The sequence below is a fragment of the Aotus nancymaae genome, unplaced genomic scaffold (assembly GCF_030222135.1).
Source record: "Aotus nancymaae isolate 86718 unplaced genomic scaffold, 86718_ANA_hifiasm-v0.15.2.pri h1tg000016l, whole genome shotgun sequence".
NCBI lineage: Eukaryota > Metazoa > Chordata > Mammalia > Primates > Aotidae > Aotus > Aotus nancymaae.
In genome coordinates, this window is record NW_026988428.1 from 60996245 (window position 1) to 61009727 (window position 13483).

The 13483-nt window shown below is 38.8% G+C and overlaps 1 protein-coding gene and 1 pseudogene across 2 annotated transcripts in view; both read right to left on the reverse strand.

Moving 5' to 3' along the window:
* Positions 1-13483, reverse strand: part of TMTC1 (transmembrane O-mannosyltransferase targeting cadherins 1) — a 267680-nt gene that overhangs the window by 181860 nt on the left and 72337 nt on the right. The gene's annotated exons all lie outside the window — the stretch shown is intronic.
* On the reverse strand, positions 5023-5812 carry LOC135275284 (large ribosomal subunit protein eL21-like; annotated as a pseudogene).

Sequence of the window (13483 nt, forward strand, 5' to 3'; positions counted from 1 at the left end):
ACTAAAAGAAATCTTTTGCTCTGCAAAGACTGAGGCAACATTAACAACCCTAATATTATTGCTTGTTTTTGCTTGTTTTCTTATTAAAAAGAATAAAAAGCAAAGGTTTATTCATATTTTATTAACCTATGGTATTAATTTTTAAAGTTTAAGGAATTAATATGCTTATGTTTTCCTAGGACCATTAACATGTTACATCAGATACTTAAGTTGTATCGAAGTAGGGTAGGAAATAAATAGAAGAATCCTAATATATGGAGAAAATATTTTGTGCAAATTAACAGTACTTATTCTGAGATTTATAAATTTTTCATTTCCTTATTTATAATTTGCATTAGAATAAAACTTAAACTTATAGCAACTTATTATGACATAGAAGGAATATTATTCTTATTAGATGAAACATGAAATAAAAAGATATAAAGTATTTTGAAAACCAGGAAAGCCTATAAAAGTACACTTTAAGTTTATATGTACAGCATCCTTATTCACTGTAAAAACTAAAATTATAAGTTCACGAAAGCAGAAGACTTTGCTTGCACTGTTTACCAATTTATTCTGAGAACTTTGAGTGATACCTGGCATATGATAGGTTCTCAATATGTATTTGTGAAGTGAATGAAGGAAAATTTGAAAAGAACCAAGAACATAGTCTGAATACAGGTTCCACTACATATCACATACTAGATGAGTTTCACTTCTTCCACCTGTCACCTAGCCCTTGGTGTAGCATCTGTCTTGGACAGTCTTTTACCTTTATATGAGCCTGTCCTGCTTCTCCTGGTTGTACTCTAAGCCTCTTTCTGCATTCCCAGTGTCCACTATGATACCCTCTCACAACTCATAAAGTGTCTGAGGATGATTACAATGATCAGGAATTGTAAGGTCTTCTCTGATGCTTAAGGGCTATAATGTCTAAACTACCTTTTCAAATCACCTAGTCTGTTAGGGTTCTCCAGAGAAATAGAACCAATAGGATGCATGTGTGTGTGTGTATACAAAGAGATTTATTAAAAGAAATTGGTTCATGTGATTATGGAGGCTAGCAAGTCCAAAATCTGCATGGCACGTTGGCAGGGTGATCTCTCTCCAGGAGAGCCAGGGTTCCAGTCCAAGGACTGGCGGGCCAAAGACACAGGACAGCCAATGCCCCAGGGTCTGAGTGTGAAGGCAGGAAGAGCTGATTTTGCAGATGAAGTCCAAAGGCAGGCTGGAGAATTCTCTCTTGTTCAGGGGAGGCCAGTCTTTTTGTTCTATTCAGGCCTTCAACAACTAATTGGATGAAGTCCACCCACATTACCAGGACAATCCACTTTGCTCAAAATTCACTGAGTTAAAAGTGACTCCCAACCAAAAAAAGGAAGAAGAAAACGCTCAAACACCCAGAATAATTTTTGACCAAATATGTAGGCACCCTGTGGTTCAGCCAAGTTAACATCAAAAAAAGTCACCCCAAAATAGAGTACTCTTGCATGATTATTCTTTAATTTAAGGGCCCTTGGAAATCACAAGGTGGAAGAAACTTTCCTCTGATATTCCTTTATCTGCCTAAAGACTGGACCCACCAAAGGAGAAAACAATTGTCTTTTGTCCCTTCCCTGAATTTTCATTCACTAAATTCATATCGGAGGGAGGAAGACTGAGGAATGTAACCACACTTGGACAGATTTCGTCACCAGGTATTGTCTTCTCCCAGGCTCATTTATTCCCTTTAAAAATCATTTAATATCTTTCATAGTGCCATGATCCCCTATTTTCCCTTGCCTTATGTGGAAGTGTACATAAGCATCCGGACCCCAATGGGTCCAGATGATGCCAAAATCTCCACTCTTCTGTGATTTTTGCCCTGAGTGTGTTAATAAAATTGTGTATACCATTTTCTCCTATTAATCTATCTATTGTCAGTACATTCCAGGAGGAAATGCTGGCTTTTGCTCCTACAACACAAGAGTTAACCATCACACCTAGTATATGCATCTCATCATATCTACTCTGGAGATGTTTGCAAATAAAGTGTCCATTTTGGTCTTACATTTCTAAGTTATAGGAAAACTTCATAGAGCAGTTAAAAGGGATCTTTGTTCTTCATCTGCTCCAGTATCTTATTTAATTAATTCCCCCAGTCACACTTCAGTACCTACATGCTTGCCTGAAACATGGACCTCAGATATTCATCATGACTACATAATCAAATCCAAGTCAATGTCTCACAAGTCTTGCCAGGGTATGAACAGATGCTCACTATCCTGAAAATCTGAAGGTTGGTGTTACAGATCCCTGCAGTCCAACACTTATTTTCAAAGTCCAGAGGGAAATGGGGAAAGAGAGGGTTAAAATTGCATTGCTGGAACAATCCTATACTCTCCAGCTGTGAACAATTAGTCTTGTCAGCATTCCCTTCAGGAAACTCCTGCTGCTTTATTAGGATCAACGGGAAACAGAATTTTGACTTTTGATAGGTGAGGTTATAAATCTACCATCAAGACTCAGAGAAGATCAACTGGGTTTACATACACATGTTGAATCTTTAATTATGGACCCCCCAAGATGTTCAGCTTAGTAATGCCTGATGGTGTTCCAAGGCAGAAGTGGGAGGAGAGGGGGAAACTAGGTTTGTGACTAAGGAACTGAATTACTCTCTTTTAACAGAATTACATAGGAGGTCAGGTAACAGTTGTGCAGAGGAATGTCTCTGAATACCTGTGATGTTTCAACTCGGAAACATTTGCTCATGCACAATTCTTTTTCGTGGTTAGTCACAATTTTATGACTTTCTATGAATTTCATATCTAATTTTTAAATAATCTATGACATAAAAATGAGAAACCAAGCTCTGAGAAAACAGTAAAGGTGAAAGCAACTTAAAGTAAATTTTCATGTGTCTTACAAAAAATTTGCAAGGTTATATGACAGAAAAAAGTGCCATCAAGCCACAAAATTTCTATGACTACTTTGAATAACACATTGTTTTTAAGAACTCCAAATGTAATTGAGACAAATTAGAGACATGTAACCAATTGCACATAAGGTATAACAGAAAACTTCCAGAATTGTGAGCCGGGCGCACGCCTGTAATCCTAGCACTTTGGGATGCTGAGGTGGGTGGATCACCTGAGGTCAGGAGTTCAAGAGAAAACTTCCAGAATTGTATTCAAAAGATTGTTTTAGAAATCAGTACTTTTCAAAAGCAAATAAGACTTCCTTGGTGATTATAACTCAACTTTGGCATGTGTGATTAAAAAAAAGTTTAAACCAATGCAGTATTTGGTCCAAAATACATCCAGTTTTTCATCTGGCACTTTTTTTTTTTTTTTAGACAGTGTCTCACTGTTACCCAGGCTGGAGTGCAGTGATGCTACCACGGCTCACTGGAGACTCAACCTCCCAGTCTCAAGCAATCCTCCTGAGTACCTGAGACTACTGGTGCACACCAAGTCCAGCTAATTTTTTATTTTTATTTTGTAGAGATGGGTCTCACGACATTGCCAGGGCTAGTCTTGAACTCCTAAACTCAAGAATCCTCCCACCTCAATGTCCCAAAGTGCTGGGATTACAGACATAAGCCAACACGCCTGGCCATCATCTGGTAACTTTGATCTCTCTCCTTCAACACACATATATTATTGTTTAGTAAGATTCTCTTTAATATCAGAAAGTATTTTTAATTTTTTAATTTTTTCATTTAAATTTTATTATAGGGTCTTGCTCTGTTACCCATGCTGCAGTACAGTGGTGTGATCATAGCTCACTGTAACCTTAAGCTCCTGCACTCCAGGGATCCTCTTGCCTTAGCCTCCCAAGTAGCTGGGATTATCGGAACTCTTCACCATGCCTGGCTAATTTTTTAAATGCTTTAATATTTTGTAGAGACAGAGTCTCATTTTGTTGTCCAGGCTGGTCTCAAACTCCCAGCTTCAGTCCTCCTGTCTTGAACTGTAGCTCCCATAATCCCCACGTGTCACGAGAGGTAACTGAATCATCGGTCAGTTTCTTCCCATGAGGCCTCCCTAGCCATGTGGAACTATGAGTTCATTAAACCTCTTTTTCTTTATAAATTTTCCAGTCCTGGGTATTTCTTCATAGCAATATGAAAATGGACTAATACACTTAGGTTGAGTTATTATCATTGGTACTTGATATGAACTAAAAATAATCATTTCATAGATTTTACCAACCTCAGTAATCACTACTTTGATATTTGTAAATCCATTCTTGGTTTTCAAAACATAGTAATACAATAATATTTTGACAAGAAAATAGTGATACACTTTTTAAAAATAAAACAGCAAGTTACGGCAAGTCTAGCTTTCTATCATCAAAAACTAAAGTGGCACAATTTCAAGCCATGTACCTATAAGGACTAATGAATGAATGAATGAACAGATGAATGACAGAACGTCAGAATGGAAAGGAATGCATCTTGGAGACATAAGCAGATAAGTCATTTTACAAGAGAATAGCCGACCTGGTCACTTCAACATCCACAGCTCACAGAGATGGTACAACTTTGAGGGCAGGGAGACCTACTATGATGAGTGACAATCAAAACCCAGAAACCTCTAATACACTCTAATTCCCTTGTGAGTGTATTAGAGGCCAAATCAAATACACTGAAATTTAACTGGACAATTTTTCTTTTTGGTATTCTAATTTAAGATTTATAACTCCATAGGTAGAGGGCATAAGTGGAAGAACACAGGCCAAAAAGGAATATAAGACCTGGAAGAGTTAGCTGACAGCACATTTACTATGATCCAGGAATAACCTGTCTGTTATACAAGACTTGACACTAGGCTGGATGAGCGAAACCGCGGTCCATAAGGAGGAAGGCACTGGTTCTATTCCACTTCCAGGAGAATTCAACTATGGGCCTCTCACTTTCTTAGATTTTTCTATTTTTGAAAATTATTTTATTTCTTCCTTGATGATTTAGAGGGACTACCTTCAAACCAATACAAATATTTCATACATAGTACCTGGCCATTTTCTAACCAATTGAATAATTTGTTGCACAATAAGCTATTTCACATCTTTCAGCAAGAAATACATTACATTTGAGGAGTAAAGACATTACATAATGAATTAGGACACATTTAAAATTTGCTTTAAATATTTCTTTGGGGGAGAGGACACCACACTTCTACTCAATGAAGAGAAACACTTTTACAGTCCAGAGGTCTTTTAATTTTTAACACCTATTATGTCATGAATTCATAGGAAACAGGTTCCAGCAACCCAGGCTCCTTCCCATTGGTTCTCACAAAGTGTGCTTCTCTGGGTGGAGCAGGCTGGTGCTTCAGTTAAACCCAGGTACCTTTCTCTTTGGCTTCTTTCTTTTTCTGATCATTTTCCTTTACGCATTTGAGGAACTACCTGGGCTCTTAGAGTGCTTAATATGCTCAATATGCACATTAAATCTCTTGGCAAGAATCTTGCCCTTCACTTGTTTGTTTACAACAATGTCAACATTTTCTGGGTACCACTGTAGACTCTTCCAGTTTTGCCATGGAAACACTTGTGGGGCCTTCCTTTTTGAATAGTACCCATTCCCTTGATGTCTACAACATCACCTTTCTTATAGATTCACATATACATGGCCAAAGGAACAACCCCATGTTTTCCAAAAGGCCTAAAGAACATCTACTGGGTGCCTCTCCTCTTTCCCTTTGTGTTCATCATTTTGGCAAATTACTGGAAGAGGGAGGTTCTGGCTGGAGAGGGGTTAGAGATATTTTTAAATTGCAGCATATCTAAGGAAAAGCAATCAGAATAATAAGAAAACTTAAAACTATTAATATGTTATTTGAAAAAAAGCTAGAAAATGTGAAGGTATTTATCCTGTAAAAGAAATTATTTAGGAGGACAAAATGTTGCCTATAAATATCTGCAGGGCTACTGGTGGAAGAAGAGTCCTCACCCCAGAGGAATGAGCAGCCTCAGGAGGCATGAGCACTGGGCCGAAGGGAGTTCAGAGCAGACGCCAAACACAGATGACAGCACCATGCAGGGGAAGATGCTCGTGGAGGGGTTGACACTATTACCACCGTGGTCTCTTCAAATCCCGAGTATACAGGTGGCCCATCGCCCAAGCTTGGGGAACTCTTCTCTAGTCCTCAGCTAGTGTAAGAGACCAGAATATGCCATTCCAAAATAAGCTGCCTTGGCATAAGGATTATTTTGAGCTGATTATTTTAAGAAACAGCAGATACAGGAAAAGCTTGGAAAACAGAATACAAATCACTCTTTGGTAAGAGAAATTTACATCCATAAAGGAACTCTCCATGTGTAAGTGTGTCTCCCCATCTATACCAGGAAAAGGAAAACTCAATCACTGGAGACTCATCAGTGGAGAGGACACCCACTGAAATCTGCACAGAAAATCTTACCCTTGCTTACACTGCTTGTCCAGGTCAACTCCCCATTACTGGGCTTCTCCACAACCTTCTTTCTTGTTTCAAAGGGCTGTGGTATTTAAACCTGAATTCAAAGCCATCTCTTTGAGATTTCCTCATTTCTCTGCATTTCTCCTGTGTACACATGAGGTATACATTTTATTAAGCTTCTGTTTTCTCACTTGTCAATCTTTTTTTTATAGGGGTCTGTCCCATCTGAGAACTATGAAGGATAGAGAAAAAAATTATTTTCCCTCCCCTATACTAGGTGTAGCCTGCCCTAAAGACACCTTAGGATGGGCAGAATGAGCCCCCAAAATCATGTTTTTTACTTCGTACATTATGTCTAATTCCCAAGAATGTCTGCTTCAGGCTGAAGAAAAAAAGCATCATATAAACTATAAAAAAAACTATTTAAAGTTGTGCTTCTAATTATAATTTCTCTCTTATCCCATCTTCACTAGTTCTCCAGGATATATTTCCTACAGTTCTCCCAAAGCTTACCAGAAATAAAATCAATCTACTAGGGGTTGGTGTGTATGCATATGGGCTCAAAGGGAGGCACAGAATTTTACATGCTGTACATTGTCAGTAAATGACACATAAACCAGGCCACCGAGTTCACAGAGAAGTGCAATGGTGTGGTCAAGGAAAGCTTCCTAGAGAGGCTGAATTCTGATCTGGCTATGCAGGAAGAGGAAGGTTTAGGTGGGAAGGGACGTGTGCGTTTTCCAAGGGGCAAGGGTTTGCACAGTCAAGAACATTAAAGGCAGAGACAAGAGCAAAAATAATATAATCCCTATTTCCTGTATGTTGAGACATAAAAGCATTTTCCTTCTGCCCAACCACTGCACGCTCATTTTATCTTTGATGTAAAGTAATTAAAAGTATATACTGGCTCCTGAATGAGCCACAATGCTAATGAGGTAGTGGCATTAGCATCAGAATTCAGTCGGGAAGTAATTACTTCTATGAACACTTTGGATTCTTTGCTGAAATGTGAGCATGTGACCAAGTGATTATGGAACTAGTTTAACAGGGTTTGGTGTAGATGCTTTCATCTGGAAACACCGACTCCAAGAATCTTAAACCACTTGGGAACAGACATCTATAAAAATAATTATTTTTACACTCTGAGGCTAGAATCAACTTCCTGGAATTTACTGTTAATTCCATCAATGCCATTCCATGTGGGTATTTCTGATAAACTTTCATCTCTGTGCTGTAATTTCTCTTTCTAGAACACCATTTTGTGGGGGTGATGAAAGATGTTGTTGGGAGCAGTGGTGAGTAAAGAGAAAAGAACGAGGTAAAATCAAATATAAAAAACAGCTGGCCTGGGGAGGGGAGAACTGCAAAGACAGGACTAAAAGCAGCAAATGGAAAAATGTATTCTACCATAGGTGGAAAACATGGGAGTTTTGTGATGGCAGAGGAAGGTAACAGTATTCCAACCCTGAAGAAGAGAACTGGTCTGGCCTGGGGGCCTTGGGGATCGTCAGAGCTGATGGCAATCAATTACTAGGCAGAAGATTAACTCCCTGCAGAATGGCTGCTTTTTACCTTGCAAATGTCAAGAGGTGACTTGGGAATATGTTGGGGACTGCCTGGTTTTAGAACCATGCTGGAGGGCTCACCCAAGCTTCTTCCTTGGATCTGCTTCTGCCTCCACTACTACCATGTTAGTTCTCATGAAGTCTCTAAGCCATAAACGTGATCTAGCTAACATACTTTCTGCATTTCCTTCCAGAAAAAAAGCTTGCTTAGCTACTATATGCAATTTATTGCAGAATCTTGCCTCATGTATCTTCACTCCTGCTCCCTGCCAGCCCCTGCCACTCTTGTGTCTATCCACTCCGCAAGCATCTCATCCTCCTCTGCTTCTCTCCAGGAGTCCTCTACTACGAGGCTACAAAGTCCAGAGTGTCACATTGACCCTCAGCACCTCCCTTTTCTCCTTTTTGAAGATCTCTTCTGATAGCCACTAGACTTTCTTCCCCTGGAGTCCTGGTTTTAAGAGCAAGGCAGTCGAAGACAGCACTGAAACCTGGAGGATTTTGCAGTCTCTTACATTATCTTTGGGTTGGCCTCTGCACATGTGGCCATCCTCCTTTCTTACTAATCCTGTTCTTCAACCATGTTCTCTTTCTCTTCTGCCGCCTCCACATCCTCCCGCAGCCTCATCTGTATATACCACCCTTCCTTTGCTGCTGTGCACTACCTTGCTCCATTTTTCACCTGCCACAGCACTTAAAAATTGAGGTTCAAATATGGTCCTCTCTCCTGCTCTTCTACACTACAAGGTCTTTGAGGCTGGAGAGCCACAGTGTTTTTTGTTTCTAGCCTCTCACAGAACCAAGACAGACACTCAAATTTCTGGTGAATACTTATTCATGGAAGATATGATATGAACCCCTGCTGAAAAATAAGGTACTCTGAGGAGACACGAGATGTCTTCACTCAAGAAATATTGCCTAAGATCTTTTCATATGCCGGGCACAGTACTGTGGGATATGTTAGGGAGGAAAACAACACAAGCCTTGACCTCCAGGAGGAGACAACACACAAATACATACAGAAAATGTGATTACAGTTAAAACAGAAAAGCAAAGAACTGCATGATGAATATATAATGAGGTGCTCTGATTCACTTTGCTTTACTTTGGTACTGTGCCTGGCACAATAAGAACTTAATAAATGAATGAATGAATACATCCAGGGAATGAGAAATTAAAGAAAGCCACCAAAAATTTAGTGCACTTTACTTATTAAATAAATGCACATGAACGGCACAGAGAAAGTATTTATTATAATAGACACCAAAAATCAGAGGAACAAATAATTTGTCAGTTACGTCAGAGATCATCTAAAACAGTAGTTCTTAATCACTGAGCCCCCTTTGAAAATTTAAAAACAAATCAGTGTTGCACACAATGGAACTCTCTAAAGCCCATCGACTCCTAATTTTAAAGTGTTTGACCCATAAAGTCCACTTCAGGACTGAGCCACAATGCACATTTCCAAACAGTGCTCCAGTACACCCAGACTGGCAGGTCCTTGGGAAAACTTGGGTTTGTTAAATACATTTTAAAGACATGGTATTTTCCATGCCAGAAACACACACAAACAAGCCCAAATATAAACCTAAAATGTACCATCTTGAGCCCTAACACTAACCTGTTTTCAGATAATAGGCGATAGACCCTCTGCAACAAGAGAGATTCCCAAAGTTTGAACCTTTGCAGTTGAAATGAGCATCTAAATCAAGGGTCAAGTCCCAACAAAATTTCATCTCAGTTTTCTTCTGAGAGAGTGAAGTAATTTCTTATTCTCCTATACATAGAAATCTAAGAAAATACTGTTTTGTCAAGAGAATATCCTTTCAGACTGGTTATACAATGAGAGAAAAATCGTCAAGAAAGGATATTGAACAAGAGTCAAATGCCAAGATGAAGAATACATGTTTTAAATACTATTTTTGTTTATTTTTGCACTATAAATAAAAAAATAAAATACTCTGTTCGATCTATAACACACTAAAAAAGTGAATATAATAAGAGGCAATTAAATTTCAATATTTGGAGAAAAGTTTCAGAGATTGGCAACAGTGTTGGAGTGGGGTGATGTTGTCAGGCTGCCTGGATTCAAACGCTGACGTCACCAGATGTGAACATGAGCTAATGGCATTTGGCTTCTCAGAGCCTCAGTCAGTCTTCTGCAAAATGGAAATAATAAAAATAATAACAACCACCTCATAGGGCTGTGTGTATATCAAGTGAGATAATTCACATAAAAAGCTTCAGAGCAATACCCCGAGAGCTAATAAAAACAAAACAATATGGGTAAGAAAGTGAAAATGAAAAAAAAGAGAAAATATTTCCATATTAAACACAAATAAGAAAGAACAATACATTTCCATGTTCCACTTTTAAAATATGAGTACATTCAGAATAACAATTTTGAATAAAAAATTTCACAGATTTTCAAAATAAACAGAAAATACTGGAAAAGAAATCAGAAAAAAATCCCACTTCCCTGAGCCTCTCTGTCTTTTCTCTGGCCTTCTTTCCTGGGTAGGAACAAGATGCCAGCTGGTGATGGAGCCAATCACAACTTGACAACACTCTTCTAGATATGCCTCTGTTTTCCCAAATGTGTTTAAAATTTGTATAATGCCTTTATATTTATTTACGTGTGTTTTAAAAGGCTTTTAATAATTCCTCTTACTCTTTACTGTGCACTAACTAACCTGTGGGATAGGTTTCTTGCAGTTGCTATAGGAGTTTAACTGTAGAGATTAAAACATGGAACGAGGTCGAGAGATCGAGACCATCCTGGTTAACATGGTGAAACCCCGTCTCTATTAATACAAAAAAATTAGCTGGGCATAGTGGCGCGTGCCTGTAATCCCAGCTACTCAGGAGGCTGAGGCAGGAGAATTGCCTGAACCCAGGAGGCGGAGGTTGCGGTGAGCCGAGATCGCGCCATTGCACTCCAGCCTGGGTAACAAGAGCGAGACTCCGTCTCAAAAAAAAAAAAACATGGAAAAGCCTAAAGTGCTTTCCAATTGCAGAACATGAGTCTCACCATCATTTGAGAGAAAATAAAGACGAGAGAAAATCCAAAGCATGGGGGGCAAACACCCTGCAATAAAGTGGAATGACCAGCCAAAGGTAGGTTGTTCTGATATGCTATACCCTATTAGACTCACTGGTAATGGGTCTCTGTCTGTCTCTAGTCAAACAATCAGTACATAGAGTCTATTTCTGTTTTCTCATTTGTTTCCCTCCTTTCCACTGAATGGCATTCTTTAATCAAGCAGCTGCCACAATCGAACTGGCTTTCAGACCGAGCTACTCCAAACACAGCCTGAACCACTTTGCCGGGGTCTGCAGGAAATCTCCAGGCCTGTGAGGACACAGCAGATCTTTTGTAAGTCACTTTGGCTGCTCTTGCTCTCAGCTGCATGCCAATTAGTCTGCAGGCTGCTCTTTCCTTGCAGTCATTGGAACCACGCTCCTGTTTCAGGGATCTCTCAGGAAACATGTGGCTGAGAAACCAAGTAAGGCAGATGCCTGGTATTTGTCATCAACCGGGATCACAAATGTCCTTGTCATGATCTACCTGAACCATTTTTAAAGAAGGATATATATATGCACATATATATCCTTCTTTAAAAATGGTTTAAATATACATAGCTATGTAAATATATATATATTTATATATACACACATTTTTAAAGAAGGATATATATGTGTGTGTATATATAATCCGTCTTTAAAAATGGTTTACATATACATATAGATGTAAATATATACATATATATATGTATTTTTTTTCCTCAGAGCGGGGTCTCACTCTGTCACACAGACCGGAGTGGTGGTACAATCATAGCTCACTGCATCCTTGAACTACATGGTTCAAATGAGCCTCTTGCCTCAACTTCCCAAGTAGCTAGGACTATAGGCATGCACCACCATGCCTGGGTATGTTTTATTTTTGTAGAGACAGGGTCTCGCTATGTTGCCCAGGCTGGTCTCAAACTCCTGGCCTCAAGCAATCCTTCCACCTCAGATTCCCAAAATACTGGGATTATCCACTTAAGCCACAGCACCTGGCTAAAGTTAATGTTTTTTTTAAAGCAAGAAAGAAAATTTATTCAGGGACAAGTTATATGTGATAATTTGGAAAGGGATAATATAAAAGATTATTAAAGTAAAACTATCTCTATGAGTTCAACTTGTGCTTTTAGCTCTATGCTCTCCTTTCCTCTCAGACATATTGATTGATACTATGTACATAATCCTCCATGTTCCAAAACGAAAAATTAAGGATGCTGATGTAGGATGGATGTGGGTATCATTGGCTAAACTCAGACTGTAAAACTGCAGCTGGCATTACATTTCTAACATTCTTATAACAAAGTGAGGAGGACTGAATAATTGGAGCAGATGTTGGAGATGTTCAGGGATTTGAGGCCCAGAGGCAGGACTTTAAAAAGCTGCTGAAATTCCTCATGCAATTAATTGGCAAAGAGTTCTCAGAGTCACTTTAAAGAGCAACCCAGAATCAGCAGGTCATCTTTGAGAGGCTCTTCGTAAGAGGAGACTGCTTTCTCGCTCTCCAATATAATGCGAACTTCCCCTCAACTATATCCGATGTGGAAGAAAGTTCCCCAAATTAACCAACCTACTCATTTCAGAGCGTTTATCTTACATCATGTTAAACAACCACTAACACTATGGTCATATAAGTATGCAAACCACTATGTTAAAACACTCATTAAAATATTCAAATGTTCAAACAGGCTAACCCCTCAAGGAAACATCTAACCACAACATGTGCTGTCTTAATAAGAATTCTTTTTCCAATCTATCACCTTCTGTTTATCAATGCACCAATTACCAAACAACAGTGTTAAAGACCCCTTTATACTCAAATATTACTGAGAAAAGAAATTTTAAGTGTTGTATCTAAGAGAAAGCTTCTTAAAAGTTTATGTATGCATTAAAATAATAAACCTATTGTCTATTAAAAACATTTTATCTTGAAAATCTATAATTCTTTTTTTTTTTTTTTTGAGATGGAGTTTCGCTCGTCACCCAGGCTGGAGTGCAATGGCGCGATCTCGGCTCACTGCAACCTCCGCCTCCTGGGTTCAGGCAATTCTCCTGCCTCAGCCTCCTGAATAGCTGGGATTACAGGCACACGCCACCATGCCCAGCTAATTTTTTGTATTTTTAGTAGAGACAGGGTTTCACCATGTTAACCAGGATGGTCTCGATCTCTTGATCTTGTGATCCACACATCTCGGCCTCCCAAAGTGCTGGGATTACAGGCGTGAGCCACTGCGCCCAGCCCCAAAAATCTATATTTCTTAAAACAAAAAAATTGGTGAAAAGAATAGAATGTTGAAAATATTTTGAAAATCTCCTTAAATATCTGGCTTAATAGAGGATAACAGAAAATAAATTCCAGTATTTTCTTCTATATTCAATCTGCTGCTATATGTTATTCTAGTTGAAGTATAAGAGGAAAATCTACCCTTGCTCAGATATATTAATAGTTGGAAAAGTAAGGAGTATCTTAAC